We start from the raw sequence: 27,844 nt of genomic DNA on the forward strand, positions 1-27,844 counted from the left end.
TATTGGAATTTAAAATAATTAAAGTCTCAGTCACAAGTGCTAAGACGAGACCCTCTAGGTCACAGCAGCCACAGTCTGACTCAAAGGGCTTAGCAAAAAAAAGTGGTGCCACCTTGGGATGAACAACACACAGCTTCCTCTTAATAAACTGAACTGCTCTGGGAACTCCCCATTTGATTGCCACTCACAATTTCGATACTTTATACAAAAATCTCATATCCACAATTCCTGCAGTTGGAGATGTCACAATAGTTCTTACACCATTTACATACAAGTTTAGAAGCATTTCCAGATGATTCCACAAATTCATTCTCAACAGTCTGTTAATTAAGCTCAATAGAAAGGCAAAAACATAAAAAGGACATTACTTATTAGAATGGCTGGCTTCAAAAGAATAAAGGGGAATATAAATATACATTTATGAAACTAATAAAAAAGCCAAAGCTTTGTTGCCCTAGATAACTTGTTATAGCAGCCTCACGCTGCTTCTAGAAATCTACTATGCTCCTAGGATTCAAAACACATCCTCAAAACACATAAAAATCCTTTGAAAACATAAAACAGTTTAATAAAAACAATTTCTGAATTTGACATTGCTAAAACTTCGAATTTGATTGAAGGAATAAATAAACGCAATAAAAAAAATTCAAATGGAATTTTGAGACAAATGGCTACTGTTGAGATTCCTAATGGGAAGAAGGGTAAGTTTCTTCCTCTTACAAAAATACCAGGGAATTTCTGGGAATTATAGAACTCTGAACACAGTTCTAACATCAGGAAGATTTTACATTGTCTGTGGCAAATTTCAAAGACACTTTGAAATAAAAGCAAATATATAATAAGTATAGCAAATAGGTCTGTAATGAGAAGGAGCTGGGCCCGGAGATCCAGCTTTTTTAAAAAGCCGTTTTTTTGTTTTTTTTTTTTTGAGACAGAGTCTTGCTGTCACCCAGGCTGGAGTGCAGTGGAGCGATCTCGGCTCACTGCAGGCTCCGCCCCACGGGGTTCACGCCATTCTCCTGCCTCAGCCTCCCCAGCAGCTGGGACTACAGGCGCCCGCCACCTCACCCGGCTAATTTTTTGTATTTTTAGTACAGACAGGGTTTCACTGTGTTAGCCAGGATGGTCTCGATCTCTTGACCTTGTGATCCACCCGCCTTGGCCTCCCAAAGTGCTGGGATTACAGGCGTGAGCCACCGCGCCCTGCCTAAAAAGCTTTTTTTTTTTCATTTCCTTTTTTTTTTTGGTAATAGCCTTTTCCAAAAAGTTGCAGTCAGCACAAATTGCAAAATAAATCTGTGAACCAGATGAGGCCACTATGAGCATATTATTTATTCTTTTGTCATCAGATTAAGTAATATTTTTTAAAGTAGATACATACTTGCATAATAAATCACTTTTCCAGTTGGATGATTCTGTAGAGATTAAGAGATCAGGATTACCAAGAATATCCTTCTCAAAAAGCCCAACACCATCAGGAGAAAGATGCATTTAGCTGCATTTATTTAAGCCAAATAAATTTATATCAAGTCTTTCTTCTAAAAACCATGTTTTGTGGACCAATAGAACTGAATGGAGAACCCAGAAATAAATTCACATATTTACAACCAACTGATTTTTGACAAGGGCACCAAGAACATACATCAGGGAAAGGACACCCCCTTCAATATACAGTGCTGGGAAAACTGGATATCCGTCTGTAGAAGAAATAAACTAGACTTGCTATATCTCTTGATATAAACAAAAAATCAACTCAAGATGGATTAAAGACTTAAATGTAAGACATGAAACTAGTAGAGGAAAACAGAAGGGAAACACTTCAGAACTATGGACTAGGCAAAGATTTTATGGCTAAGACCTCAAAAGCGCAGGCAACAAAACCAAAAATAGAGACAAATGGGACTATGTTAAACTAGGAAGCTTCTGCACAGCAAAGCAGAGTGAAGACACAGCCTGTTGAATGGGAGAAATATTTGCAAACTTTTCATCTGACAAGAAACAAATATACAGAATATATAGGGAACTCAAACAACTCAACAATAAAAAAAAAAAAAACAAATAAACCTGTTGAAAAATGGGCAAAGCACAAAAATATTTCTCAAAAGACATACAAACGCCCAACAGGTATATGAAAAAATGTCTGATGTCACTAATCAGGGAAATGCAAATCAAAACCACAATGAGATACCATTTTAACTCAGTTATAATGGCTAATAGCAGACAAAAAAATAACAGATGCTACTGAGAATGCAGAGAAAAGGGAACTCATACACTGCTGGTGGAAATGTAAATTAGTACAGTCATTATGGATGAAGATATCTCAAAAAAAGAAACTAGCATATGATCTAGCAATTCCAGTCCCACTACTAGGTATTTATCAAAAGGAAAGGAAATCAATATAAAGAAAATCAGTATGAAAAAGGGATACCTACACCCTCGTGTTTATTGCATAGCAAAAGATATGGAATCAACCTGTGTGTATAAACAGATGAGTGGATAAAGAAAATGTGGTATATACACAATGAAATACTATTTGGCCATAAAAATAATGAAATCATGTCATTTGCAACAACATAGATAGAACTGGAGGTCATTAAATAAGCCAGGCACAGAAAGACACATATCGCATGTTTTCAGTCATATGTGGGAGCTAAAAAATTGGTATCATGTAAGTAGAGAGTAGAATTATAGTTACCAGAGACTGAGAAGGGGATGTAGAGAGAGGGGAATGAAAAGGGGTAGGTTAATGTGTACAAACATACAAATAGAAGAAATAAGTTCTGATGGGCGATAGTAGAGTGACTACAGTTAACAGCAACATATTGTATATTCCAAATAGCTAGAAAAGAAGATTTGAAATGTTCCCAGCATGTAGAAATGACAATTGCTCAAGGAGACAGCTGTCCTAAATATCCTGACTTGATCATTACACGTTTATGCATGCAACAAAATGTCACCATGTATCCTATAAATAAGTGCAAATATTATATGTCGATTAAACATGTTTTGGAACATTAAATGTTTCAGCAAATACCAACATTTATAAGTAACTTCAGGGCATGGAAATTTAATTCCAGCAATGGTTCTTGGAATTTAATTATTAATGGAGGAAAAATGAACTATGGGTTTTTTTTTAAATCTTGATGTTGGGAGGTAGGATACGACATTCCCCTATTTCTTTTCTTCAGTCTTAATTTCCTTCCCAGAGCCAAAATCTCATTACTGCAGCTACAGTTAGTTCTTGCTCAATCTAAGATGTTTCAAAGAATATGTAAAATGCTATTCACAAATGCAATTAGACATGTGATCACTTACACAACTGTGTGTACATATCACTAACCACCATTATAATGTACAGCCATGAATAGTATTTCAAACACAATGATTCAAATGAAAGAAATGTGTTTTTGGCCGGGCGCGGTGGCTCACACCTGTAATCCCAGCACTTTGGGAGGCTGAGGTGGGCGGATCACGAGGTCAGGAGATCGAGATCATCCTGGCTAACAAGGTGAAACCCCGTCTCTACTAAACATACAAATATTAGCCTGGCATGGTGGCGGTTGCCTCTAGTCCCAGCTACTCAGGAGGCTGAGGCAGGAGAACAGCATGAATCTGAGAAGGGGAGCTTGCAGTGAGCCGAGATTGTGCCACTGCACTCCAGCCTGGGCGACAGAGTGAGACTCTGTCTCAAAAAAAAAAAAAAAAAAGAAATGTGTTTTCTATTTAAGACACTTATAGATTTTATGGTATTAATGAAAATTTGATGTAATTACTAAAGTACTAAGAGGTGGAATGGGTGGACTTTTGTTTAAATGATCAACCCACATATTAAATGGAGGTTCCATGATAAAGTTAAGCAGAGACCATTGGTATACTCAGTTATCTGGAAGAGGAATAGCAAGATGAAAAAAGGTACCACACATGTGGTGAGAGTGTTATGTGGCTCTCCATGAGTGATGGGTACAGCCATCTGCACAGGGAGGTGCAACTTAGTCACCAAGGGATGGGACAGAAAGGGGAAGAAGTGTAGGATACTCACACTGGTTATGTGGTTTGACACAGAGTTGGAAATTCTTTATTTTTCAGCTCCTTTAACCCCGGCAATTTAACTTCTGCCTCATAAGGTTGTTACCTTCACTTTATGGATCATAAATGGATTCACAAGAGGTTCACGAGAAGGAAGTGGCCGAGTTGGGCTTCAACACAAGGTCAATGTAGTCCCAAAGTCAATAGTCCTCTAAGTATAGCACATTGAGTAGAGATTAAAGACTGTCAATATTCTAGCTTATCAGAAAGTGTTTTTAAAAATAGAAAAAAAGAAAAGAGAAAGCAATGTTGCAGAAGATATGAAGGATAATGAATCAAAGAATGTGACTTTAGGAAGAAAAGAATAGGGAAGGGAGTGAGAGGGAGGCAACTGTTAGAAAGCATGCCGTGAGTACAAGATTGATCTTGCCAGAGGTTTTCTAATACAAGGGCAATACCATATATCCCACAGAACAATGATGGAGCAGCTGAAGAACCTCATAATAAAGTTGCTGTATATCAGGGTGACCCACCTGACTCCAATCTGAGATATCCAGTCTACTTCTTTGTGAAACTGACGAATAAGGAATCCTTTATAGGTTTATTACACAACTAGATAGGCAGGGAGACAGTTTTGAGATTGGAAGAACAAGGAGGAGGACATAATTGGTCACAAGAACCTGGGCAAAGAGGGGAAGTTGTCAGTAAGGTGGAGGAGGTGAGAGAGAAAGATAAAGACAATGGAGAAAAACAGTATCTGGCTCAGACAGAAGAAAGAAGGTAGAAGTTTCTTTGTGTTCGTAAAAAACTTTATGAGACCACGAAACCAAGCAGTGCTGCTTCAGGGCCCAGGTGAGAAAGCACGCTTGGTGTTAGAGAAGGGACCATTCTTCCCCATGCCCCATCTACTTCATTCCCTAAGAACTCAAAATGGTCATTGCAAAAGCCTGCTGTAACCAGCGTAGCACCATTTTAATGCAGGGCACCAGAGGCCAGAACAAGATGCTGTGAGGAGGAGGATAGAGGAAAATATGATTGGTCCAATTGGTGAGCACAAATGAAACTTCAGGAAATAGGTCAGGCACGGTGGCTCACGCCTGTAATCCCAGCACTTTGGGAGGCCAAGGCGGGCAGATCACCTGAGGTCAGGAGTTCGAGATCAGCCTGGACAACATGGTGAAACCCTGTCTCTACTAAAAATACAAAAATTAGCCAGGTGTGGTGGCAGGTGCCTGTTATCCCAACTACTTGGGGGGCTGAGGGAGGAGAATCGCTTGAACCCAGGAGGTGGAGGTTGCAGTGAGCTGGAATTGTGCCACTGCACTCCAGCCTGGGCAGCAAGACTCTGTCTCAAATAAAAAATTAAAAAAAAAAAAAAAGAAAAAAGAAAGAAACGTCAGGAAATAACCGAAGGAGATTTTAAGAGGTCAATTAAATCTATGTAAACAGGAAAGAACTACGGTTCAATATAATATATATTATTATTATTAAGGTGGCCTCACTGGAACCTATAAACAACAATTTCTGGGCTATTAAGCTTATATAGGATGAAGAAGGAGTAAGTGACACAGAAAAGGATATAAAAAAGAAGAAGCTCAATGAAAAATATTATTTTCTTTTCCCAAAGACAAGAAAAGAAAAAACATCCAAATGACATGGGTTTCTTTGGAAGGTTTGCTATCATTGAACATTTTCAAGTGCATGTTGATGACTACTTGATAGAAATTCTAAGGAAATTCTGTTTCCACAGACCTGTAAGTCCTTCTTAATACCTCCCCCTCTCAGATTCCAATCCATTACTAGATCTGATTGATTTTACCTCTGTGTGAAAGACCATGTGCTTGGATGAGTTGGCCTTCAGAACCGCTTCCATTCTGAGCTAGTATTTTGTGTACATTATGTTATACAGTCTTCTTGGAAAGGCAAAGAATGTTTGCTGTCTTAAGCTATATTCCATAATACTCCAAATCATAAAATTTTCATTTCAAATACAAAGTAGACCCCAATCATCAACTTTTTTTTGATTCAGCTAATTAGACAATTCCTTAGCACACATAATTTGATCCACTGATACTTAAGGGATCAATCAAGTGTTTCTAGCCCCAATACTAGCCATTATATTCTTGAGAGCATAGGATCATATTCAGCATACATGATGTAGTTTTCCATGTTGCCAACTCCCATACTCTGAATATTACCAACCACAAGATCCCTGTGTAACCCATATTTAGACTCATAGAATAGCAGGACAATCAGAAATCTTTCCGCATTCCACACTTTAGTGTTTCCAACAAGCCAAGTGCAATAGTTCCATTACATCAGGATTTCTTTTTCAAAATCTGGGTGCCAATCCACAAGGCTAGATAGAGAATTTGTTACACTGAGAACTTTTAGAAAGAATTTTTCTTACCACATCCGCTTTAAGTAGTAAAACTAGTTTCCTTTCAGAGGAGGAAACAATTTTTTTTTTTTTTTTTTTTTTTGACAGGGTCTCACCCAGGCTGGAGTGTGGAGTGCAGTGGCATGATGGTGGCTCACTGCAGCCTTGACATTCGAGGCTCAAGCAATCCTCCCACCTCAGGCCCCTAAGTTGCTGGGACTACAGGGGCATACCACAATGCTCAGCTGATTTCTGGTTTTTGTTTGTTTGTTTGCTTGCTTGGTTGTTTTTTGTTTTTGTTTTTGTTTTTAGAGCCAGGGTTTTGCCATGTTGCCTAGGCTGGGGGCAAATTCCTGGGCTCAAGTGACCCGCCTGCCTTGGCCTCCCAAAGTGCTAGGATTACAGGCGTGAGCCACCATGCCCAATCTGAAGGAATTATTCTTTAAGAGCTAGGATTTCAATTATGGAGACTTCCTAGGTTATTTCAAGAGAAAGAATTGACATTCTGGAAGAAAACCTCCTCACTCTTCTAAGTTTTACCATCTATTTTCTTCTTTCACTACCTCTATTTTGAAAGAAATTCAAGAAGGTAGGGAGCCCTTATTTCTCTATATCTCTTCCCATTTCCTTTGCTTTTAAATAAAGAAATGAATCTTCAAAAACTAAGCTTAGAACACTTTACACAGTGTGGGCCATATATTTTCTGGCCTGACAACTGCTAGGTATGGCCTCAGTGAAGTCAAAATTTACTACACATTAAAGCAGAGAAAGCTGAAAAACAGCACTCTTCCCATCCCACACACACACTTAGAAGAACTTTTCACATGGATGTCAAAATCATCCAAGAAATTCTCACCCATATATTGTTCCCTTCAAATAAAGGGTTCTGCCCCAGTCAAATATTTTTTATTATTGTCAAAGTTGAACTGAGGCTACAATGCCTCAAAATTCCATAATGCCTCATACTTTCTTAAGGAATCTCACATACATAATTTTATTTAAATAAGCAATTTATCCGAATATTGTAGCAAGATCAATATGTAAAGACATGAGACGTAAGTTTTGCTGAAGGAAGTCTGAGAGAAATAGTCGGTTAGAGGGCTCCTAAAGCAAATGGTACATTTTCCTTTTAAAAATCATTCCTGAGGCCCCCCCAGGTGCAGTGGCTCATGCCTATAATCCCAGCACTTTGGGAGGCCCAGGAGGGTGGATCAAGAGGTCAGGAGTTCAAGACCAGTCTGGCCAACATGGTGAAACCCCATCTCTACTAAAAATACAAAAGTTAGCTGGGCATAGTAGCACATGCCTATAATCCCAGCACTTTGGGAGGCCAAGGCAGGCAGATCACAAGGTCAGGAGTTCGAGACCAGCCTGGCCAAGATAGTAAAACCCTGTCTCTATTAAAAATACAAAAATTAGCCAGGCATGTTGGCAGGGACCTACAGTCCCAGCTACTTGGGAGGCTGAGGCAGGAGAATTGCTTGAACCCGGGAGGCAGAGGTTGCAGTGAGCCAAGATCGCGCCACTGCACTCCAGCCTGGGCCACAGAGTGAGACCCTGTCTCAAAAAAAAAAAAAAAAAAGAAAGAAAGAAAAAAAATCATTCCTGGAGTTCCCATTACTTGTCAGACTTTTTCCTCCACGCTATTTCACGTGGATAATTTGTCTTTAAGCACCTCTAACCAGCCTCTTTATATTTCTTTTCTTCTCACTTGTAATACTTTCTCTTTCCTGCCCCTATGAAAATTCACTCTAAAAATATGACTAGATATAAATCATTTCATTCTCGACTATATATGTTAGCCATCACAGGAAGATTTTCATTTTCAGGGTCACCCTGTCAGTGGAGAATCACAGGTTGTGAAGTCAATTAAAGGAATCCAGCTTCACTTTAATAGAAGAATTAATATGGTCAGGGGTCTTTGCAGATGGCAAAGTCCTAATGCTTCTACCTGCAGCTAAGACACTGCTTAAGAACATCAAGAGTGTTTCTATGCTTTGGTTCTCAAGCAAAAGATGAAGGAACAGTCTATGCCTTTAAATAATTAAGATAATTACTGCTGCTTAGTGATCACTCACCACATACTGGCCACTCTTCCAAGGGCTTTACCTGTTTTAACACATTGATTTTTACAGAAAAGCCTATGAAGTGGGTACTGTTATTATCTCCATTTACAAGGACGAAGGTGAGGCACAGGAGGGTAACTTGTCCAGGGTCTCACAGCTAGTAAGCTGCTGAGCTGCAATTTGAACCCAGGTGCTTTGACCCAGAGCTCTGGCTCTTGAAATTCCTTACAGGACTGATTGGGGACAATAGGTCTCATTCAGAAAACAGGCCTACTCATTTACTAATTCCTCTTCTTTAAGTCATAGAATATGGAGCACTCACACCATGTACAACTGGTCTAAGACTGATCAATCTTCACCTGAGATGGTTCCTACCAGGGCAGGGTAAACTAAGAAAAAAGCAGTGTCAGAAGGCTTGGACTCAAGTCCAGCTTTGCCAATTACTAACAGTACTCTTGCGCAAGTCACTTAACCTCATTGCACCTTGGTGTCCTCATCTGTAAAAATGCCTTTTGTTCTCCCTACTTGCAGTGCAATTCCATAGTCCCCCCTGCAAAGAAATGAAACCCACTCACCAAATTACTTTTCTAGGTAGACAGTAAATTCAGGGCACAAATAGGATCAGAACCCAGATTTCCAGAGCCAAAAGAGATACCACAAAACAGTAAGGGGTGAAAACAGGCAAAGGAAATGGTGTAAGAAATTTAGATATGAGAAGGCTGGGCGCAGTGGTTCATGCCTGTAATCCCAGCACTTTGGGAGGCTGAGGCGGGTGGATCACCTGAGGTCAGGAGTTCGAGACCAGCCTGACCAACATGGTGAAACCCTGTCTCTATTAAAAATACAAAAAAAAAAATAGCCGGGCATGGTGGTGCATGCCTGTAATCCCAGCTACTTGGGAGGCTGAGGCAGGAGAATGGCTTGAACCCATGAGGCAGAGGTTGCAGTAAGCCGAGATTATGCCATTGCACTCAGCCTGGGCAACAAGAGCAAAACTCTGTCTCAGAAAAGAAAAGAAATGTAGATATGAGGCGGGTATGGGCAAGAAGAAGCCAATCCTTCATCAGGAATACAAAAAACTAGAAAAAAGGCAAATGAAGTGTCAAAAATGAGTAACAGCACTGAATGTAAAGAAAAATTAAATGAATGAAAAATGAATGAACTAATCAATGCATATTATTTCCACTTCTATTCTAGAAGAACATTCACTGTTAGCTTAAATGAGACCCAGGACACAGTCACCTCTCCACTCCAGCATTTCCAAGGCTTTTCTATCTGCTTTGATACAAACACTATTTGCACTTAACATGTACCATCTGAGGAGGTGCCTTTAATCACTCCCTCCTGGCCTGTGTATAAAGGTAAAAATTTTCAACTTGAGACTGTCTTGGGCTTTTATCTGCCAGTCTCAATGGTTTATGATGTCTCCACATCCTGCTCTCGGTCTCAAGTCTGTTTAGCTACCTCTGTTAGATTGTTTTGTCCAATCCTAACCATGCCCATGAACTTATACTTTTGGTTTCCTTGAGGCCTATTCCTCATAGTCTTGAGGGCAAGGGTTTCCCTCCCTCCTTACCCCCTAGCACAGCTTTAGGACTATACTGCCTCGGTTAAAATCCCAGCTCTTCCACTTAGCACATTACATAGTTATATAGTCTTTGTGAGCCTTAATTTCTAATCCCTAAAGTTAGTCAGTACCTGATAGATATACTGGCATTTAGAATACAATGACTGGTATATAGTAGGTACTATATAAGTAATTGCTACCATTATGTGCTGCAGACCCTCATTATCCAAGAATAGAATCCCAACACACCCTCCCTTCTATTGGCAATGAACATTTTGCAATGTATTGTTCCTATTTGATTAAAGGCTCTCTAAAGGGAAGACTGTCATTGTCACCATCTTTGTATTCCCTGCAGTACATAAAACATGACACATATTCAGTAAATAGTGGATTAAAATGTAATTATCTAAAGATACAAATCCAACCTGCGTCTCTGCCTGAAAATCCCAGCATATTATTATTTGTTGCCAGCAATAATGATTAATGACAGTTTGATCTTTACTTTCCAATAAACACAACAATTAAAGTAGATAATAAAATCATAATTAGGAACAAAATTGGCTTTCCACCATTAGAACATATATCAAGGAGAGAAAAATATGAAAGGTATAAAAATTCAGTAAGAGAATAAAAGAATAAACTGATACCAAACTTTCCATTAAAAATCAAATTTAAATGGCAGTAGGGAATGTGAAAAGTAAAGAAAAAAAATTTAATGCTCTCAGATACTAAACAAGAGAAAAAAATGGATCTATGAAATGTTGATCCATCCCTGATAGAAAAATGAAAGGTATGATTTCAGGATTCTAACATAAACTGAGAAAAAATATATTTTTGCTCTTCCTTTTGCCTGAACTGCCCCAGAATCTTTATGACTCAATCTGGGGCTACCTTTGGATATCTGCTCAAATGATGCCTCATTAGAAAGGCTTCCTTGGTCACCCAATTTAAAATAGTGCCTACAGCCACCATCACTGTTGAGTCCCTTTCCCTGAGGCATCTGTCTCCATGGAACTTGCCACTGGCCATATTATATTTCTACTGGTTACATTCTGTCTCTCCCTACAACTATAGAATGTCACTGTCATGAAAAGAGTTTTGTTCACTGCCATGTCCTATGTTTCAGAGATCAACTAGAAAATCACAGGTGATCAATAAAAATCTGTCCAATGAGTGAATCACTTATTAATACAAATATTAACAAACATATATGGGAAGTGTTTAAAATAGTGCCTGGTACCTAGTGGGCCCAGTTAGCTATTCATAATAGGAATAGAAATAGTGGCATTCCTTCCTTGATTCTTTTTGATTGATTGGTAACAAAAGTCTTCTGCCTTGAGTGACTAGAAAAAAGTAGGAAGCCTTAGATAAGTAAGGAGCTGGGAGGTAGCTTTGAAATCAGGAGCAGAAATACCTACTTTATTTAGGGGACAACTGGAATTTACTAATCTGCTCTGTAGTACAGCATGGGCAAAGAGCAGCTTTAGTGGAATTAACATAACAACGTGGGAGGAAAAACAAGGCGGGAATCAGAACGCTGTGGGTGAAAACACTGCATGGAAGCCCAGGGCCAGAGCGAAACATGTCAGTGAACAGAAGCTGCTGCCATGGTTTAGTCCACCTTCTTACCTAGATCAGCCTTCGCTTGGGCAGGGTCCAGAGGCACAGATGTCAAAAAAGTGATGCCACCAGGCCTGTGTAAAAAAAAAAAAAAAAAAATCAAGGCTTACCTGAAGTAATTTACACATTAGGTGCATATGTGTTGCTGTGTTTCTTATATATATTAGGTGGCTAATTTGAAGGGGCTTTCAGAAATTGGGGATCACAATGCTGACCCTTTAGGGTCTTCTGGAGTAAGTCTAGGGAACAGATGATACTGCCTCTTCCATGAGATAACCCTAATCTCCCACCTAAACTACTGCCTAGCATAGGGTAACCAACCATGCTGGTTTGCCTATGATAGAAGAGTTTCCAGGATGCAGACATTTCAGTGCTGAAACCAGCAATGGTGCAGGCAAGCCAGTACCAGTTTGTCATCCTGTATCCTTGTAAGCCTGCGTATGCTCATCTACTTAGTGTTCACACTGCAATGAGAACAATCATTTAAAACAAATCTGGCCACATTGTGCCTCAGCTAGTCACACACAGCCAGATCCCTTCAGAGGCTCTCCTGCTGCTTTTCTTTTTTTTTTTTTTTCTCAAGACGGAGTCTCACTTTGGTTGCCCAGACTGAAGTGCAGTGGTGTGATCACGGCTCACTGCAACCTCCGCCTCCAGGGTTTCAGCCATTCATCTGCCTCAGCCTCCTGAGTAGCTGGGATTACAGGCAAATGCTATCACGCTCAGCTAATTTTGGTACTTTTAGTAAAGAGGGGGCTTCACCATGTTGTCCAGGCTTGTCTTGAACTCCTGACCTCAAGTGATCCATCAGCCTTGGCCTCCCAAAGTGCTGGGATTACAGGCATGAGCCACCATGCCCGGCCTCTCCTGCTCTTAAGACAGATTTTAGCCCTTATCATGGCCTGAAAGGCTCTGTGTGGTCGGGCCCCTATTGATTTTTCCGGCTTAATTTTTGCATCACACCCCAGCCAGTTCCCTTTTGGGGGCTCACATGAGGCCACTCCCTTCTGCTATAAGGGTTCCTTTCATGATGTTCCTCCTGCATAGAATGTGATACCCATCTCTCTTTCACACAGTTTTGCTTCCAAAAATTTTTCAGATCATTTTACTCCTAAACTTCTTTTTTTTTTTTTTTTTTTGAGATGGAGTTTCCTTCTCGTTGCCCAGGCTGGAGTGCAATGGCGTGATCTCAGCTCACTGCAACCTCTGCCTCTCAGGTTAAAGCGATTCTCCGTTCTCAGCCTCTTGAGTAGCTGGGATTACAGATGCCTGCCACCACGCCTGGCTAATTTTTTGTATTTTTAGTAGAGATGGGGTTTCAGCATGTTGGCCAGGCTGCTCTCGAACTCCTGACCTCAGGTGATCTACCTGCCTTGGCCTCCCAAAGTGCTGGGATTACAGGCATAAGCCACCATACCCGGCCCATGATTAGATTCTTAAAAGGTCACTCAGACTGCTATATGCAAAATAGATTGTGAAAGGGTAGATCTGGAAGCAGAGAGAAGACAGTTGGGAGGTTAGTGTAGTAGCCAAGATTATTTTTCTAGATGGAATCATTGGAAGTACAACTGAAAGCATTATAAAAAGTGGCTTTTTGTAACAGCAGCAGGAGCCTTCAAGTCTAGGGTCAGCTGCAGAAAGCAACTTACCTGAGAAGTCCTCTGAAGTCTGGCTCATTCAAGTGGGTTCTTAGAAACGGGTGAAAAATCTTACTCTTCTCATGCATAAAGCAGGGATAATGAAAAAAAAAGTTTGAGAAACACTGTTCTAGAATCTCAGGCAGGCTGTAGGCTCATTTTTAGGGCCATCCATTGCTCTTAAGCTGGCCTGGAATGGCCCCTGGCCTCCTGGACTAATAGCCCTAAACCTGCCCTATCACCTCACAATTCTTCAGCTCTGTACAGACACTAACTAATTCACCTACTCAGTGGGAAGATGGTCCAGTAAGATAAAATGGTCTATTTTCAAGTCAGCCTCTCTAAACACAGATACTCCTGTTTGAACACCCTCGAGGTATACAAGTGAAGGAAGGAAGTGTTAGGAGTTACATAGGGTAATGCAGATACCATGCATCTCAGCGGGATCTCTCCTTCCAGGTTTCATGCTTCTCTTTCTGCCCAGGCACCATCTACCTCTTACCGGATGAATTCCTATGTGTTCAACAGAGCCCAACCACAAATGTCACCTACCCTAGAAATCCAGCAGGAAAAAAAAAATTATTCCTTTTTTTGAGCATCCGAAGCACTCTATAAAAATAGTGTTAACAGCTACTATTACTTGAGCACTTGTGGCAGCCATTATGATAAACATTTTACCTGAGTTATTTCATTTAATTCCCCCATTGTTAACCTCTTTTTACAGACAGGAAACTGAGGCTTAGAGCAGCGAAGGGGCTTGCTCAGTGTCAGAAAACTAATAAGTGGTAGAATGAAGACTCAATACCAAGCAGCCTCTTCACCTCCAGACCTTAAATACACTGTCCTATGACTTACACCACTGTATTGTAATCAGCAGTTGACGTGCCTCTTTCCTCTATTACCTCCACCATAAATGACCAAGGCCTGCTGTCATGAAAAGAGAATGACTTTTACAATCAAACCCTGTTGTATACCTTTAGGATATTACTGAGACTCAGCTTCCTCATTTATAAAATGGAAAAAATAAATGCCTACCTAATAGGTTGTTGTCAAGATAAAATTAGATAGAACTTTTAATGCACTTACCACAGTAAGTGGCACATAAATGCTCATTCAATTAAACAAGTATTATTTGAGGGCCTGTGGAATGCCAGTCCTTACGATGGACACTGAGGATAGAGAAATACCAAAATGTCTCTCATGGAGCTAACACATGAGCAATTTAATATATGTTGATTGCTCTTACTTCTTGAGGACAGAGACTGTGTGTTACTCAACACGGAATTTCTATAGTTCAATCATGCCTAGCACCGAGTAGACACTCAATAACATTTTAGTGAATTAGTAATAATGGGTTACATATTTCATAGACCCAAAGTAGTGGGGATTATGAATGACTGTTTCAAATTGGTGGGTTGACATTTATCAAACAGTAGGAAGAATTGAAAGCAAAGTGCAAAAATAGCATACCCAGAGGCTGTATGCATTAAATTCATTCAAGCATAGAACTACTACTAAATAACTCTCAAAATATTCTCAGGACAAAATGGAATGTTATAACCTGAACAATATAGAAATAATAACACATCTAATACTCAGGAGGTGGGGAGAAAAGGAGGGGAGGAAGTTTCAAAAGTGTTACTATTTCAAGAAAGAAAGTCAATTGATACTGTCTTTAGAGGACAGTAATTTATAAAAACGGCAATATAATCACAGTGACTTTAACTTCATGATACTTTTCTTTGGCCAGAGAAATTTTTGAAAAATATATGTATCTCAAGGATATATCTTGAAATAAGGTAAACTTATTGGTTTGACCATTCTTTTAGTTTCAATTCAGTTTCTTTTTATAGCTTGAAATTCAAGAAAAACTAATGTATTGTTTTTGTTATAAACAGCATCTCTATTCATTTTTATAAAAGCATTTCCACCTAAACATCCATGCAGGTAGATTCATAGAGAGACAGACAGACAGCTGTCTGAAATGATATTACCTAAGGTTAACAATTGGAATGATAGTATTTGAGATTATTTTTAAAATTTATCTTTGTGATGTAATGCCTTATGTGAATCTTGTAATCAACATATATCATTTTTTTAAAAAGTATTTCCTATGCTTTCTAAAGAACAAATATGGCAAGATATAGTTAATTCTTCCTGGTAGGAATATAGATCATTGTTATTTTCTTCTTTTCGACATTTCAAAAATGATTTAAAAAATTTATATCAGACTGTACATCCATCCATGAGTGAATTTCTTCCCTTTTAATTTAGATCGTTTGTTTTTTTTTTCCCTGAGACAGAATCTCACTCCTTCACCCATGCTGAAATGCAGTGGCACAGTCTCAGCTCACTGCAACCTCCACCTCCCAGGTTCAAGCAATTCTTGTGCCTCAGCCTCTCAAGCAGCTGGGATTACAGGCGGGCACCACCACACCCAGCTAATTTTCATATTTTTAGTAGAGATGGGTTTACGCCATGTTGGCCAGGCTGGTCTCAAACTCCTGACCTCAAGTGATCTGCCCACCTCGGCCTCCCAAAATGCTGGGATTACAGGTGAGAACCACCGCACGCAGCTATAATTTAGACCTTTTTTTACTTATGTTGCAAATCGTATCCTTAAAATTACTTGAGGATCCAGTTTACAAAGCGGAAAAGACTGTATTCTTTTGAATGCTCTTTATAAACGTAATCCACTTAAGTAAATAAAGAGCTAATGAATATGCTACATCATATGTGTGCTAATATTGTTTAAGGTTTTTACATGAAGAGAGATTATGAAAAGCTTCACGATATCAGACTATGTCTAATGGGGTCATTAAGATCAGGATTTTCAAACTAAGTGGATTTCCTTGTCCTTCTTGTTTAAAGCATGATTATTGAATGTTAGCATCTGCTTGCTGTGGTAAGTGACAAACTAGAGTAATCCAGTTCTTACCCCCAAGTTAAGAATAATAATTTAAAATACACAACAGTTGCATAGTCGTAATGTTTTGGAGGTTGTCAATAAAATACCTGAGCTACCTGTTTAGGTGCCATCGCAATATCTTTTTTCATTTATTTGGGAAAAGTTTGGGAGAAAAGTTGGTACTCCTATTGGTTCCTTAAAATAGTTCAAGGAATCTATTGTTTCCTGTAGAAATTCAGTATTCTCTGGGTTTTGTATTATTATATTAATATGACAGAAGGTGTTTTCTATTTGAGTAAAACACTGCCTGTGAAAATTTTAATTGCTGTTAATTCCAATTTAGAGAATAGAAAGTAAATTTTTGTTTCCTTTACTTTTTAGAAATGTCTTCTTTCAATGAAAATTTGTAGTAATTTTTTTTTTATAAAGTAAGTTTTTTTTTTTTTTTTTTTTTTTTTGTTTGTTTTGTTTTTCACATAGAGTTTCACTCTTGTTGCCCAGGCTGGAGTGCAGTGGCATGATCTTGGCTCACTGCAACCTCTTCCTTCCAGGTTCAAGCGATTCTCCTACCTCAGCCTCCCAGTTAGCTGGGATTACAGGCATGTGCCACCACACCCAGCTAATTTTGTATTTTTAGTAGACAGGGTTTCACCATGTTGGCCAGGCTGGTCTCGAACTCCTGACCTCAGGTGATCCTCTCACCTCGGCCTCCCAAAGAGCTGGGATTATAGGCATGAGCCCCTGCGCCTAGTCAGGAAGAAGTTTTTTATAAACTATATTCATGAAATGCTTTCATGCCTATTGAATTCTATAAAAATGCAGGTTGGAATTTCTAGTCTACAAGTTAATAATAGTCATAGGGAAAATGACAGAATCTTCGATTTAAAGAAAACTTAGACATTATTCATCTCATCCCACCTCCTTCCCAAGGCTGGGCCCTCTCCTTCAATGCAACCTTTGTGCATGGTTCTCCAGTCTCACCTTGAGCTCTTCTATTGCAAAGAGTTCTCTGCCCCAAAAGGAAACCTCATGGCCTTCCAGACAGCTCTAAACGTAAAAAAAAAAAAAAAAAAAATCTCCTTTTCTAAGTCAAAATCTATTTCCATTCATTTATTTTCTTTGGTGCTTTTTTCTCACTTCCAGAGCTGCAGTGAGTATATCCAAATCCTTTCCTGCCCAATGGCCCTTTAAACACCTGACCACCAATCATGTTTCCTGAGACACTTTCTCATGCTGAGTAAACCATCCCAGGCCCTTCAGCAAGCCCTCAAATATAAGAGTGTTCAGCCTCGAAAATCCTACATATTTCTGACTGTTCTCTAGTTTGTCAATGACCCTGCTACAAAGCAGTGCTGACAGTTTTAAATGTTCCTCAAAAAAAAAAAAATAAAAAGTGAAAGTTTTGCCAGGATCACAAATACACTTCTTGCAACTGTCACTTTAAACTATTAGAAAAACACATCTTAAATAGCCAGATTCTATCTTACTATCTCTTCATCTATCTTAAGTTTCAGTTTCCTCTTCTTCACGTTTTTCTTTCTTTGCAAATTTGAAGATCATTCTTAAGTTTCTCTTGGTTGCGAACAACTGAAACTGATTTTGGCTACCTTAAGCAAAAAGAGAAGCATATTGAATCTCATGAAATTCATGGGCAGTTTCATAAAATCAGAGAAAGAGTAGAAAGGCCAAGAGTTGGAAGAAGAGAAAGCAGAGGCTTCCAGTGGCCTCTGCATCAGGCTCACAGGTCTCTCCCTGGAGCACTTCTCTTACTGTGACTTAACTCCAGTGACTCTTAGTCGATACAATCCTTCAATCCAAAACCCCAGTTTTGGGAAGACATTCTATCTGGCCCACCTTGGATCAGATTTCCAGATCCGTGGTTTAACTAGTCCTGGCCAGGAACAGAGTCATGTCTACAGGGACCCCACACCTATATATTGGGGTCAATCCCAGAGAAAAGAAAGTAGATGTGAACAAGGAAGACATTCCCAATTGCTGTACTTCTAAAAAAAGTAATATTGGGAAACATGGATATTAATCTATGTTTACTTTTATTTCTCCTTGTATTTTTCCCTTTGCTTAACCCCCACAAAGGCAGGTATCAGAATTGGAATTCATTGCATCAGGAGAGGTATGTGGTAAGGAGAAAAAGATAAATAGCCTGTGATTATTCCTAGATTGTGTTTCTCAAAATTCTAAACTCTTAGAACACAGGGAATTTCTTGAAGCATGTAAAAAGGAATGAGATTTATTGACACAAAGAGTCCTGAAGAACCCTGAAAAAAGAATTATCTCCCCAGGGCTGCTGGGAAAGGAAGCCAAGAGGCTTGTGGATGCTGGAGGAAGGGCACCCAGGCCCTACTTCCTGGCAGTGTCTCCAGAGAGGTCACAAGACCCTAGAGCTCTGTGTGCTATATCTAGGTAAGTAGGAACCACAGAAATGTCAAGAAAAGAATTCTATGGGTCAAGCTCCAATTGCACACAGCCACAGATGACTACAACTGAGAGAGCTGGGAGAGCAGAATTACTGGGTGCTACAGAGTAATCCGTGCAGTCTGATGCCTCAATGACCAGAAGGTCCCTCTTCCCATGCCGTGGCACTATGTCAGTCCCCTGGAGCCTTGACACAACTCTGGGGAGTGGTATAATGCTGAGAAGGACTGAGGTTGTTTTCCGCTTTTCCAGAAAGAAAAGGCTTGAAATAGAAAAGAACATGGTTTCTAAAAAATAAAGAGATAATTTTCGTATACCTATCTTTTGTAGATGGAGATTCTTATCTGCAAGGCTTGAATGAAAATGACAGGAGCAAAATGAAAATTGAGTAGTTCTGCTTCCTTGCTCTCTGTGAATTTGGCCCATCTTTTTCAAGCAGCTGGATTTGTACATCATGAACTGATTGAAATGCTAAAAGCCATCTTTTTAAAAAGTCGACTTTGGCCAGGCGTGGTGGCTCATGCCTGTAATTCCAGCACTTTGGGAGGCCGATGCGGGCAGATCACAAGGTCAGGAGTTTGAGACCAGCCTGGCCAATATGGTGAAACCCCGCCTCTACTAAAAATGCAAAAAAAAAAAATTAGCCAGGTGTGGTGGCGCACGCCTGTAATCCCAGCTACTCAGGAGGCTGAGGCAGGAGAATTGCTTGAACCCAGGAGGGGGAGGTTGCGGTGAGCCAGGATAGCGCTGCTGCACTCCAGCCGGGGTAACAGTGGGAGACTTTGTCTCAAAAAAAAGTCGAGTTAGCATTTTTTTCAAATCCTCTTGTTATTCATGACCTTAGTGTTCCTTAAGCTGTTGTCCTGGGTCCATGCCGTACCTTTCTATATATAGTCTTAGACTGTATCTCCCTTTCCTCTCTTCTGTATGTTTCTTCCTTCTTAGATGTGGTTCAAGCAGAAGCTCCCTACACAACTACTTTGGAGTCTTCAGCTACATCTCCCTTTTGCTTTATCATTTGCCAAGTTTGTGACTACGATATCAGAATTTTGTTTTTCTTAATAAATTCTGTTAAGTTCTTGAATTTAGCTAATGGTGCTGCAATGTGGCAGCTATCGATACCTTCTAACAAAAGATGAAAAAAAAGTCAAGACCTAGAAACTGAGTCTGAGAGTTGACTGCCTTCATTTTCGTAGGTTGCAGGGCTGTTACTTCCTAAAGAGAAGTTCAGTGATGTAATGAACAAAGCCCAGGGAGTCAGGTGACCTGGATCTATTCTTGGCTGTGCCACTGACCGTGTGTGACCTTGGGCAAGTCACTTTTAATCTCCCATTTCAGTTTTCTCCACCGTATAACTAGAAAAATATCTTGTCACTTAACTAGAGAAAATTTGGGCATGAGAATTACTGTTGCTTGCGCTTGAAAAAACATTAAGGTTATTTTTTTTTTTCAACCTACCACAGTTTTCCTTAAGACGGTGTGGTATCATGGAGTTTCAGTTCTTCAAATATCATGAAAATTAGAATTGAATTATGTTTTTGGAACTTAAAATTAGAACCAGCTGAAAGTAAATCAGAGAGTGATCTTAACACAAGGCCAGTACCTCCATTATGTGTGATATGTTTTATTCATATTTACTTGAGGTTGGATGGGTAGGAAAGAGGGAAAGCCCAGCTAGTCTCCTGTAAGTAGAAGGTAGAGGATGCTACAATAGAAACAGAAATAAAGAGAGATGGGGACATTGGCAAACAAGGACAGGACTGATGCCAATTCTGTAGATGAAATCCATTTTCCGCAGAACTGTGGGCTTTTAAAAAATTATTTGCAAAGCTCTCCAAATATGAGCTAGGCTTAGAAAATTTTCTAAAGTGGCTGCCTTCATCTAAGAAGAGAAACGAGAATAATTTTAATGCCTAAAAAAGCAACTCTTGCTTTTCACTATATTCATACCCAGCATACTGAACTTTATTTATGGTTTATCCTGCTTTGTAAGTTTAAAACATGATAAAGCCAGGAATGTTCTCTGTGGCTTAGGCTTACTAGAGCACAGATAGAAAATAGAATGCAAGCCTAGCAGGTATATACTATCCAGATGCCATTGAGAGCCGGCCCCTTAAGCAAACACATTAACCTCTATGATCCTTGATTTCCTCATCTGCAGGAGAGGTACAGCATCATTTACCTGCTTCACAGAGGAACCAGCAGATTACATAACCAAGGAAAGGAATTTAAGTCTTCTGTATTAAGCCAAGGATTGGCACAGAGAAAACATACAACTCATGCACACTTGAGTCTTGCCCTTGGAATAGACTTTTTGAGGACATTTTTCTCAGAATAGAACATCAACAAGTTACATGGACTCCATGGTGTAACGGTGAGAATTCAGCTTTATTAGTATGCACAGGGCTGAGACCATAGGGATGTGCTTTCGGTCAGTGAAGAGATCAAAGCAGCAATGCACACTTTGAAAATGGTAACAAAGATTTTACTCACTGCCTCTTGGGGACTGAACACATTTAAACATAACAATGTTTGCTCAGTTGTAATTCTCACAGAGGAGGAAGACCATTAAACACTATGACAGCAATTCTTCCCAAATACTTTCTCCATTCTGGCTCAGCAATCCTTACAATAGCAAAGAGCAAAAAAACCCTGCTCTTTAATACTTAGAAGTATTATCTTCTCTACTGAGAAGAGACTGAAAAGAGTTCTTGAAATCTCTAAAGAAGAGATTTTAGAGAACATGAGACAGTACTACAGTCACCTCTGTGCTGCTCAAAAGATGGCATTCATTCAATTTCATTTGAATTTCATTTGTGCAAACATTAACGTTTTGGAAACCATGAGGTTTCCCAAAATTACTATGGTGAGTGAATCACCAGGGAGGGCTTCTCCTAATAAGTAGACAGTTCTCTTTCTCTTTGAAAGGTCAATATTTTTCCTTATGTTTCACGGAGGACATCATTGGAGAAAGCACCTAGACCTAGATGAATGTGGATAGATACTCACGTGGGGGAAAAATGGAAAAACAGGGCAACTATGGCTAAAGGAGTGTTTAACAACAAGCACTGCTGTATGACGCATTTCTAGACTACTAGTCTTCAGATCATATCATGTTCTCTGAGCTTCTTTAACAAAAACATGAACTAGAGCACTCATACTGGAAGGCCTGTGGCAGGGGTGTGAGTACTAGTATCCCAGCAGCAGCATCATAATGGTGTCTCCTGCCCCACTTTTACAGCCTTGTCTTTCCTCCCAGTCAGCATTCTGGCAGTCCCTGCCACTTCTCCATTAATGTCCAGATCCTGATGACAAACATGAACGTTAAAAAGTCCTGGCTTGCCGGGCGCGGTGGCTCACGCCTGTAATCCCAGCACTTTGGGAGGCCAAGGCGGGTGGATCACGAGGTCAGGAGATCGAGACCATCCTGGCTAACATGGTGAAACCCCGTCTCTACCAAAGATACAAAAAATCAGCCGGGCATGGTGGCGGGTGCCTGTAGTCCCAGCTACTCGGGAGGCTGAGGCAGGAGAATGGCATGAACCTGGGACACGGAGCTTGCAGTGAGCCGAGACCGCGCTACTGCACTCCAGCCTGGGCGACAGAATGAGACTCCGTCTCAAAAAAAAAAAAAAAAAAAAAAAAAAAAAGGCCTGGCTACCTCCAAAATATTTTGCCCAATAGCCTGTCACGTGGAAGACCACAGTAAAAAAGTGTTTCATTTGAAAGGTGTTCATCATTAGCAGTGACCTATGACACTTTAGAAGGAGGAGATAGGCATAGTTCTAATAAGAAGGAACATAAAACAAGTTAGTATCAAGTTAAGGAAATAGGAGGTGTGTTGATTAAAGAAAAAAAAACTTAACTAGTAGTCTGCTTCCTAGAGAGATGCATTACAGAGATCGTGGGCATTTCAGGGCAGTGGAGAGGTAAGGATGTCCACAAGGAGGACCAACTCTCTTCTCTCTCCCTCATCCTCAAACATGCACTAAGGCAGTACTTGCTGAAAGCGTAGATAAACACAGAAATCCAGGTTTCTCTGGGAGATTGTTTACTTTCAGCCGGAGAACTTGAGAAACTAAGTGAGAGTGAATGCTCCATTTCTCAGACCCTTGCTTTTATGCGCTGACAAGGTAAAGAGGTTTGTTTCCTTCTTTACATCTCCCTGCTTTAGTAATTACTATTTTACAGAGCATGGGGTTGATGCTTTGTCAGCACTTCAGCACAGACACTAAATACAGAGATGCTTCAGTTCCTTCACAAGGCCAGCCTGTTGGTGCAAGCTTATATTTGCTGCAGGAGAATACAATTCCCATGGTTTAGCATCTCTGCAAGATCAGGCAAATCAGATTAACAGCTGTAATTCTGTCAACACAGGCTGGGACCTGTTGAGAATTAAGCTGATATTTAAGACAGAGACTATGTACATCTAAAAATAATAGCTACTATTAAAACCAGGTCCCAACAAGAGATTATGAATAGCCCCTAAACATGGTCACACTGCCAACAGTAGCATCACTGCAAGATATGAAATATCCATTAAGAATTTTAAACTGATACAAATAAAGTTTTAATAGGAAAACCATTAAAGGCAAGATCATCTAAAACACACCACAGCTTGGGATGGTGTGCATGAATCCAAAACTTTAACATAAAACTAGACTTTGAGGCATGGTATATGAGATAGGAGAGAAGCATTTCTCAATTTTCTATCAAGGATATTTACCATCATCACATCAAGGTCCAGTCTGTCCCCATTCCTCTTCCTCTGGGAACAGCTCCACCTATTTTATGTCTGGAAAGGGAGGATGACCAGGATATGAGACCTATCCTTAGACAATCATAGGCCCTATGGGACCCCATTCCCTTGGCCAAAGCATTTAGTCTAGGCAGGGTTAAGCCTGTGACAAAGGCTTCATCAGTCACAGTCAGTGCATTGAACACTCAGTGAGAAAGAAGCAGTCTAGGATAGGGCCAGAGGCCTAGAAATCTTCTCTAAAGCTGCATCTTTAACGTATTTCAACTAAGAATCTGCTAAGTACTTGTGAAGGCTGGTGAGAGAAATGTCTGTCCAAACACAGGTGGCTTCAATAGTGGCACCCCTCTAAGATGTAGTGTTACAAGGAAGCTGAAGACTACCATACCCCATTTGCATCAGCTCTGACACTGAAAAAGGATAAAGACAATGGAAAAAAATGCATAATTTTTAGGAACAGAGACTGGCCTTTATTATCCTTCTTGACTAGTATTATTAATAGCAGTTAGTAAAAATTCCCCACTTATGTGCCAGAAACTACTGAGTATTTTACCTATATTATCTCATTTAATCCTCACACCTTCTTCTAAGAGACAGGTAGTATTATCCCTATTTTACAGATGAGAAATTAAAATTAAAGAGGCAAGCAACTTGCAAAAATCACCGAGCTAGTCAGTGGCTGGTCCAGGATTTGAACCTATGTCTGACAGGTTTATGAGTTTAGCCATTACAATATACTGTCTCGCTACTCTTCTCCATTGTTTCCCTCCATTGAGGCCATTGCTTCTTTGTTCCTGCAATATGTCTAACTGTTCATTGGTCCTGCTCCTGGACTAACATAGTTGAGAGAAAGGAGACTAGTGTTTAGATACCTGATCAAGAAGACCCAAGACCTCATTGATTCATTGTGGAAGCAACATCTTCCACAATGACAGTTAATCTGGTATGCAATTCTCAGCTTTACTGTTTTCCCTCCCAAAAAAGGGTTAATAAGTCTGTGATCCAAGAGATTTGCAGTAAGCCCTAGAAACAGCTGAGCAACGGCTGTTGAATCCCATTGGTGTGCCTATAAGATGCTACCTGGTGTAGACAACAGAATATAATTCTCTCTCCCAGGAATTTAGATGCACCCCCCACCCCCACCCCCACCCCCACCCATACACACACAAGGTGGCATAACAGATGATGACACATGTCCCATATGCAAACATGAATAGTAAACATGCTTTAGTACAGCTGGAGCTACTGTGGCAGAAAGTCAGGTTGTCTGCTACTCGACTTGGTCTTCTTAAAGGATTGGGTCTGGATATTCACCTCTCAGTGACTGCAACTCCCCATATATACCACAGGTTCAGGCTCTGCATTCAGCCCATTCAGAGTGTGTGAGTGCTAACATGGAACTCTCCAGGAGACAGCAAGCAGAAATGTGGATGATTAAAATAAAGGGTGTTCTTTGGCAATCTCAATTGCAAATGAGGATAAGGAAAATCCTCTCAGCTCACACTCCGCTCCCAGCTACTTGTCCTTGAGTTAAATGAGGGCTTGGCTCTGGCCTCAGGGAGCAAGGGCACTGCTCGTTATTTGGTGGTGGGGGAGGGGGTTGGGGGATCCGTCAGCACTCACATGCCTTTAGAGAATCTGCCTTTACAGAACTTGAAAAGCTCTGATGGAGGAACAGAGATGCTGTGATGGTAGTGGCCTTGGAAGTGGTGGTAGTGGCAATGGTGATGATGATGATGAAAGAAGAAGAAAACGGCGATGGTAAATGTTACCTATAAACACAAGTAAAAAGCAGCAACAGATACCTTTCTAGTCATTGCCAACCATAGTCATGAAGCTGCTTCTGTTCCCAATGCAATCCCATTGTGATGCTCCCCCTCTGCGCTAAACACATCCAGCTCCAAAAAAAAAAAAAAAAGCCCTGCATCTCTCCCTCCCCCGCCCTCCCGCCCTCCACCTTTCCTGTGCCAAGCTGGGAATGAGACTGCACTGGCGGGTCAAGGGGGCTGGGACCTGAGAGTTAACGACAGGAGTTCTGTAGTGAGGAGCGTTGGGATGACCCGGAGGGCCCACCAACGTACTTGGGAGCAGCTTGTTGGGGGAGCTGGAGGAACCGACACAGAAGGGGAGGAAGATAAGCTGGCGCGGTGAATAGACTTGATGCCTCATTCCAAGAACCCTGAAAGCCACGGGGGGAAGGCGGGGCAGGCAGCCTTTGGTAGGGAAGAAGAGACGGGCAGATGGCCAGCAGAACAGACAAGACTCTCTTTACCTGACCAGTACTCGGGAGGCTGGTCCCGAGTCCCAGCTACTCGGGAGGCTGAGGCAGGAGGATCTCTTACGGCAACAGCCGTGGCGGCTGCAGCCTCGGAGGATGCTGCGCTCCAGTCCAGAGCCAGAGCCCAAAGAGGCAGCTGCGCCAACCTCCACCGAGGCTCCGCACCACAGGCCACAGGCCCCGCCTTCCTAGCACGCGCCGGCCTGACGAGCTGTTTGGGGGAGGTGAGCAGTAAACTGATCGGCAGGGCTGAAGACCAGTGGAAACGTGCAGCGGCGCCCGCGTTGGCTGGGGAGGCGGGGCGGGAGGCGGCGGTGCCCAATCAGCAGCCGAGCCGTTGGGCCAGGCTGGGAAGCAGTGCTGTCGTTTGGCACCGTCTGATCTGGGCTGCGGGATTGAAGGCGGTGGTCGCTAAACTAGGTCTAAGACGGACAGCCAGGGCGACAACCAGTCTCTCGCTACATGTCCCCAGGTGGCCTGTTTCCGAGCGCCTCTCAAGGCGCACTTTCTGGACTTGTTCAGATGGGGGACGGAACCGGTCTGGAACTCCCCACTATTCCCGAGGTTCCCACGCTTCCAGTTCCTGTGAGGCCGTTTCGCTCCAGTGGCCTGGCCCCTGCACCCTCAGCCTAGCAGTTCTTGATCGTAAGTGCTAAAAGGAACAAAGAAGGAGAACTCAAGAATCCACACATAAGCCCAAACCCTGACATGAGCCTTTTTCCGCTCGCATCTCCCGCCTACGCTGCCTCCTAGTAGCTTTTTAACCAGAACTGCTGAATGGCGGGTAAGTTACTTTGACTAGTTTGAAGTAAACGCAAAATAGGTTTAGGCTAAGAAATGGGCCAGACCCTTGGCGATCTGAGAAAGAAAGACTGAGTCCGGATGTTAAGAGGCCTGGGCCTCACGAGGGAGTTTGTCTGCTTATTTAAACACCTCAGAGTTGAAGATCTTGTTACTGCTATTTCTGTGCTGGTGAATCAGTACAGATCTTAATGCCAAGGTACTGTTTTGTCCCCAAGTGTCTAATCATTACTGAAATGAACTACCTTCAAACCTTTCCTAAGAGGATTTGAGGCCTTAATGTCGTTGAGATTTGGAATGTGATTTGAGTGACACTGAGATCTTTTCCAAGTAGGTAGGCAAGAAAAGGCATTGTCTTTAATCTGCTTTTGGATAAATGCAAACTGTATCACCCATTTGGTACTTGAAGATAGAATTTTGTCCTGAATAGATTCTGTTTTCAAATAATAATTAAATGGGAAAAAATTTGGAAGGTATTTTTAAGGTGATTTTTTTCACTATTCTTTTTCTAGAAATAATAGTTTATTGGAACTCTGATTTATTCTTACTCATAATATTAGCCAAACCCTGATAGGCCCTTTATTTATTTGTCTATTTAACACAGGGTCTCACTCTGTCACCCAGGCTGGGGTGCAGTGGTGCGATCTTGGCTCACTGCAGCCTCAACCCCGTGGGCTAAAGCCATCCTCCCACTTCAGCCTCTAGAGTAGCTGGGACTACAGGCATGCACCACCATGTCCCGCTAATTTTTTAATTTTTTATTTGTAGGGACAGGGTTTCGCCATATTGCCCAAGCTGGTCTCAAACTCCTAAGCTCAAGCGATCCTCCCTTCTCAGCCTCCCAAAATGCTGAGATTACAGTTGTGAAGTGCTGTGCCTGGCTCTATAGGCATTTTATATATTATCTCCTTCAATCCTCACATCTTCCGCTTGTAAATTCCACTTACAGATAAGAAAACTGAGGTTCCCAAAGTTCAAGTAATTGTCCTTGGGTCACGTTCATAGTTAGGAGTAGAGTCAATAGGAGGTCCGTACATCTCCTATCTAAAAATCATCATCATCAGTTAGAAGAATAAGAAGCCTCAGTACAACTCTTAATTCCTTGATGCTTTTTTCTTTTTACCTGAAAATTGTCATAGAGGGACCCAGTTTTCACACTACTGACTTCTTGAAACTGCAGCCTCAGAAGCACCTTTAAGAGTGAAGCGTCACCTCTGACATGTGTTAGGAGCAATTGCAAGTCAGCTTTGCTCATAGAAGGGAGCTGTGATTTCCTATTGTTGGGAAGGAAGTAAGTTTTTGCAGGGCTTAAGTCAAACTAGGTTTTAATTGATGTAGAAATCTTTTAAAGTCCACCCACAAAATAATATCA

The 27,844-nt window shown here is 41.0% G+C and overlaps 1 protein-coding gene across 13 annotated transcripts in view; it reads right to left on the bottom strand.

The window, feature by feature from the left end:
- FMN1 (formin 1) overlaps positions 1–27,640 on the bottom strand; it is a 441,973-nt gene extending 414,333 nt beyond the window's left edge. For 5 of the 13 annotated variants that reach the window (XR_010121077.1, XM_055278577.2, XM_055278581.2 and 2 more), the window contains exons 1-3: positions 25,666–25,839; positions 25,017–25,165; positions 11,669–11,733 (exon numbers count right to left, since the gene is read on the bottom strand). The gene's annotated coding sequence lies outside the window, so the exon portion shown is untranslated. Of the gene's footprint in view, positions 1–11,668; positions 11,734–25,016; positions 25,166–25,198; positions 25,217–25,665; positions 25,846–27,595 lie in introns of those variants that run through there. The other 8 variants (XM_063640268.1, XM_063640270.1, XM_055278582.2 and 5 more) reach the window with 7 other exon arrangements.
- Positions 27,641–27,844: the final 204 nt, after the last annotated feature.

This window comes from Symphalangus syndactylus, chromosome 5, assembly GCF_028878055.3.
Source record: "Symphalangus syndactylus isolate Jambi chromosome 5, NHGRI_mSymSyn1-v2.1_pri, whole genome shotgun sequence".
Classification (NCBI taxonomy): Eukaryota; Metazoa; Chordata; class Mammalia; order Primates; family Hylobatidae; genus Symphalangus; species Symphalangus syndactylus.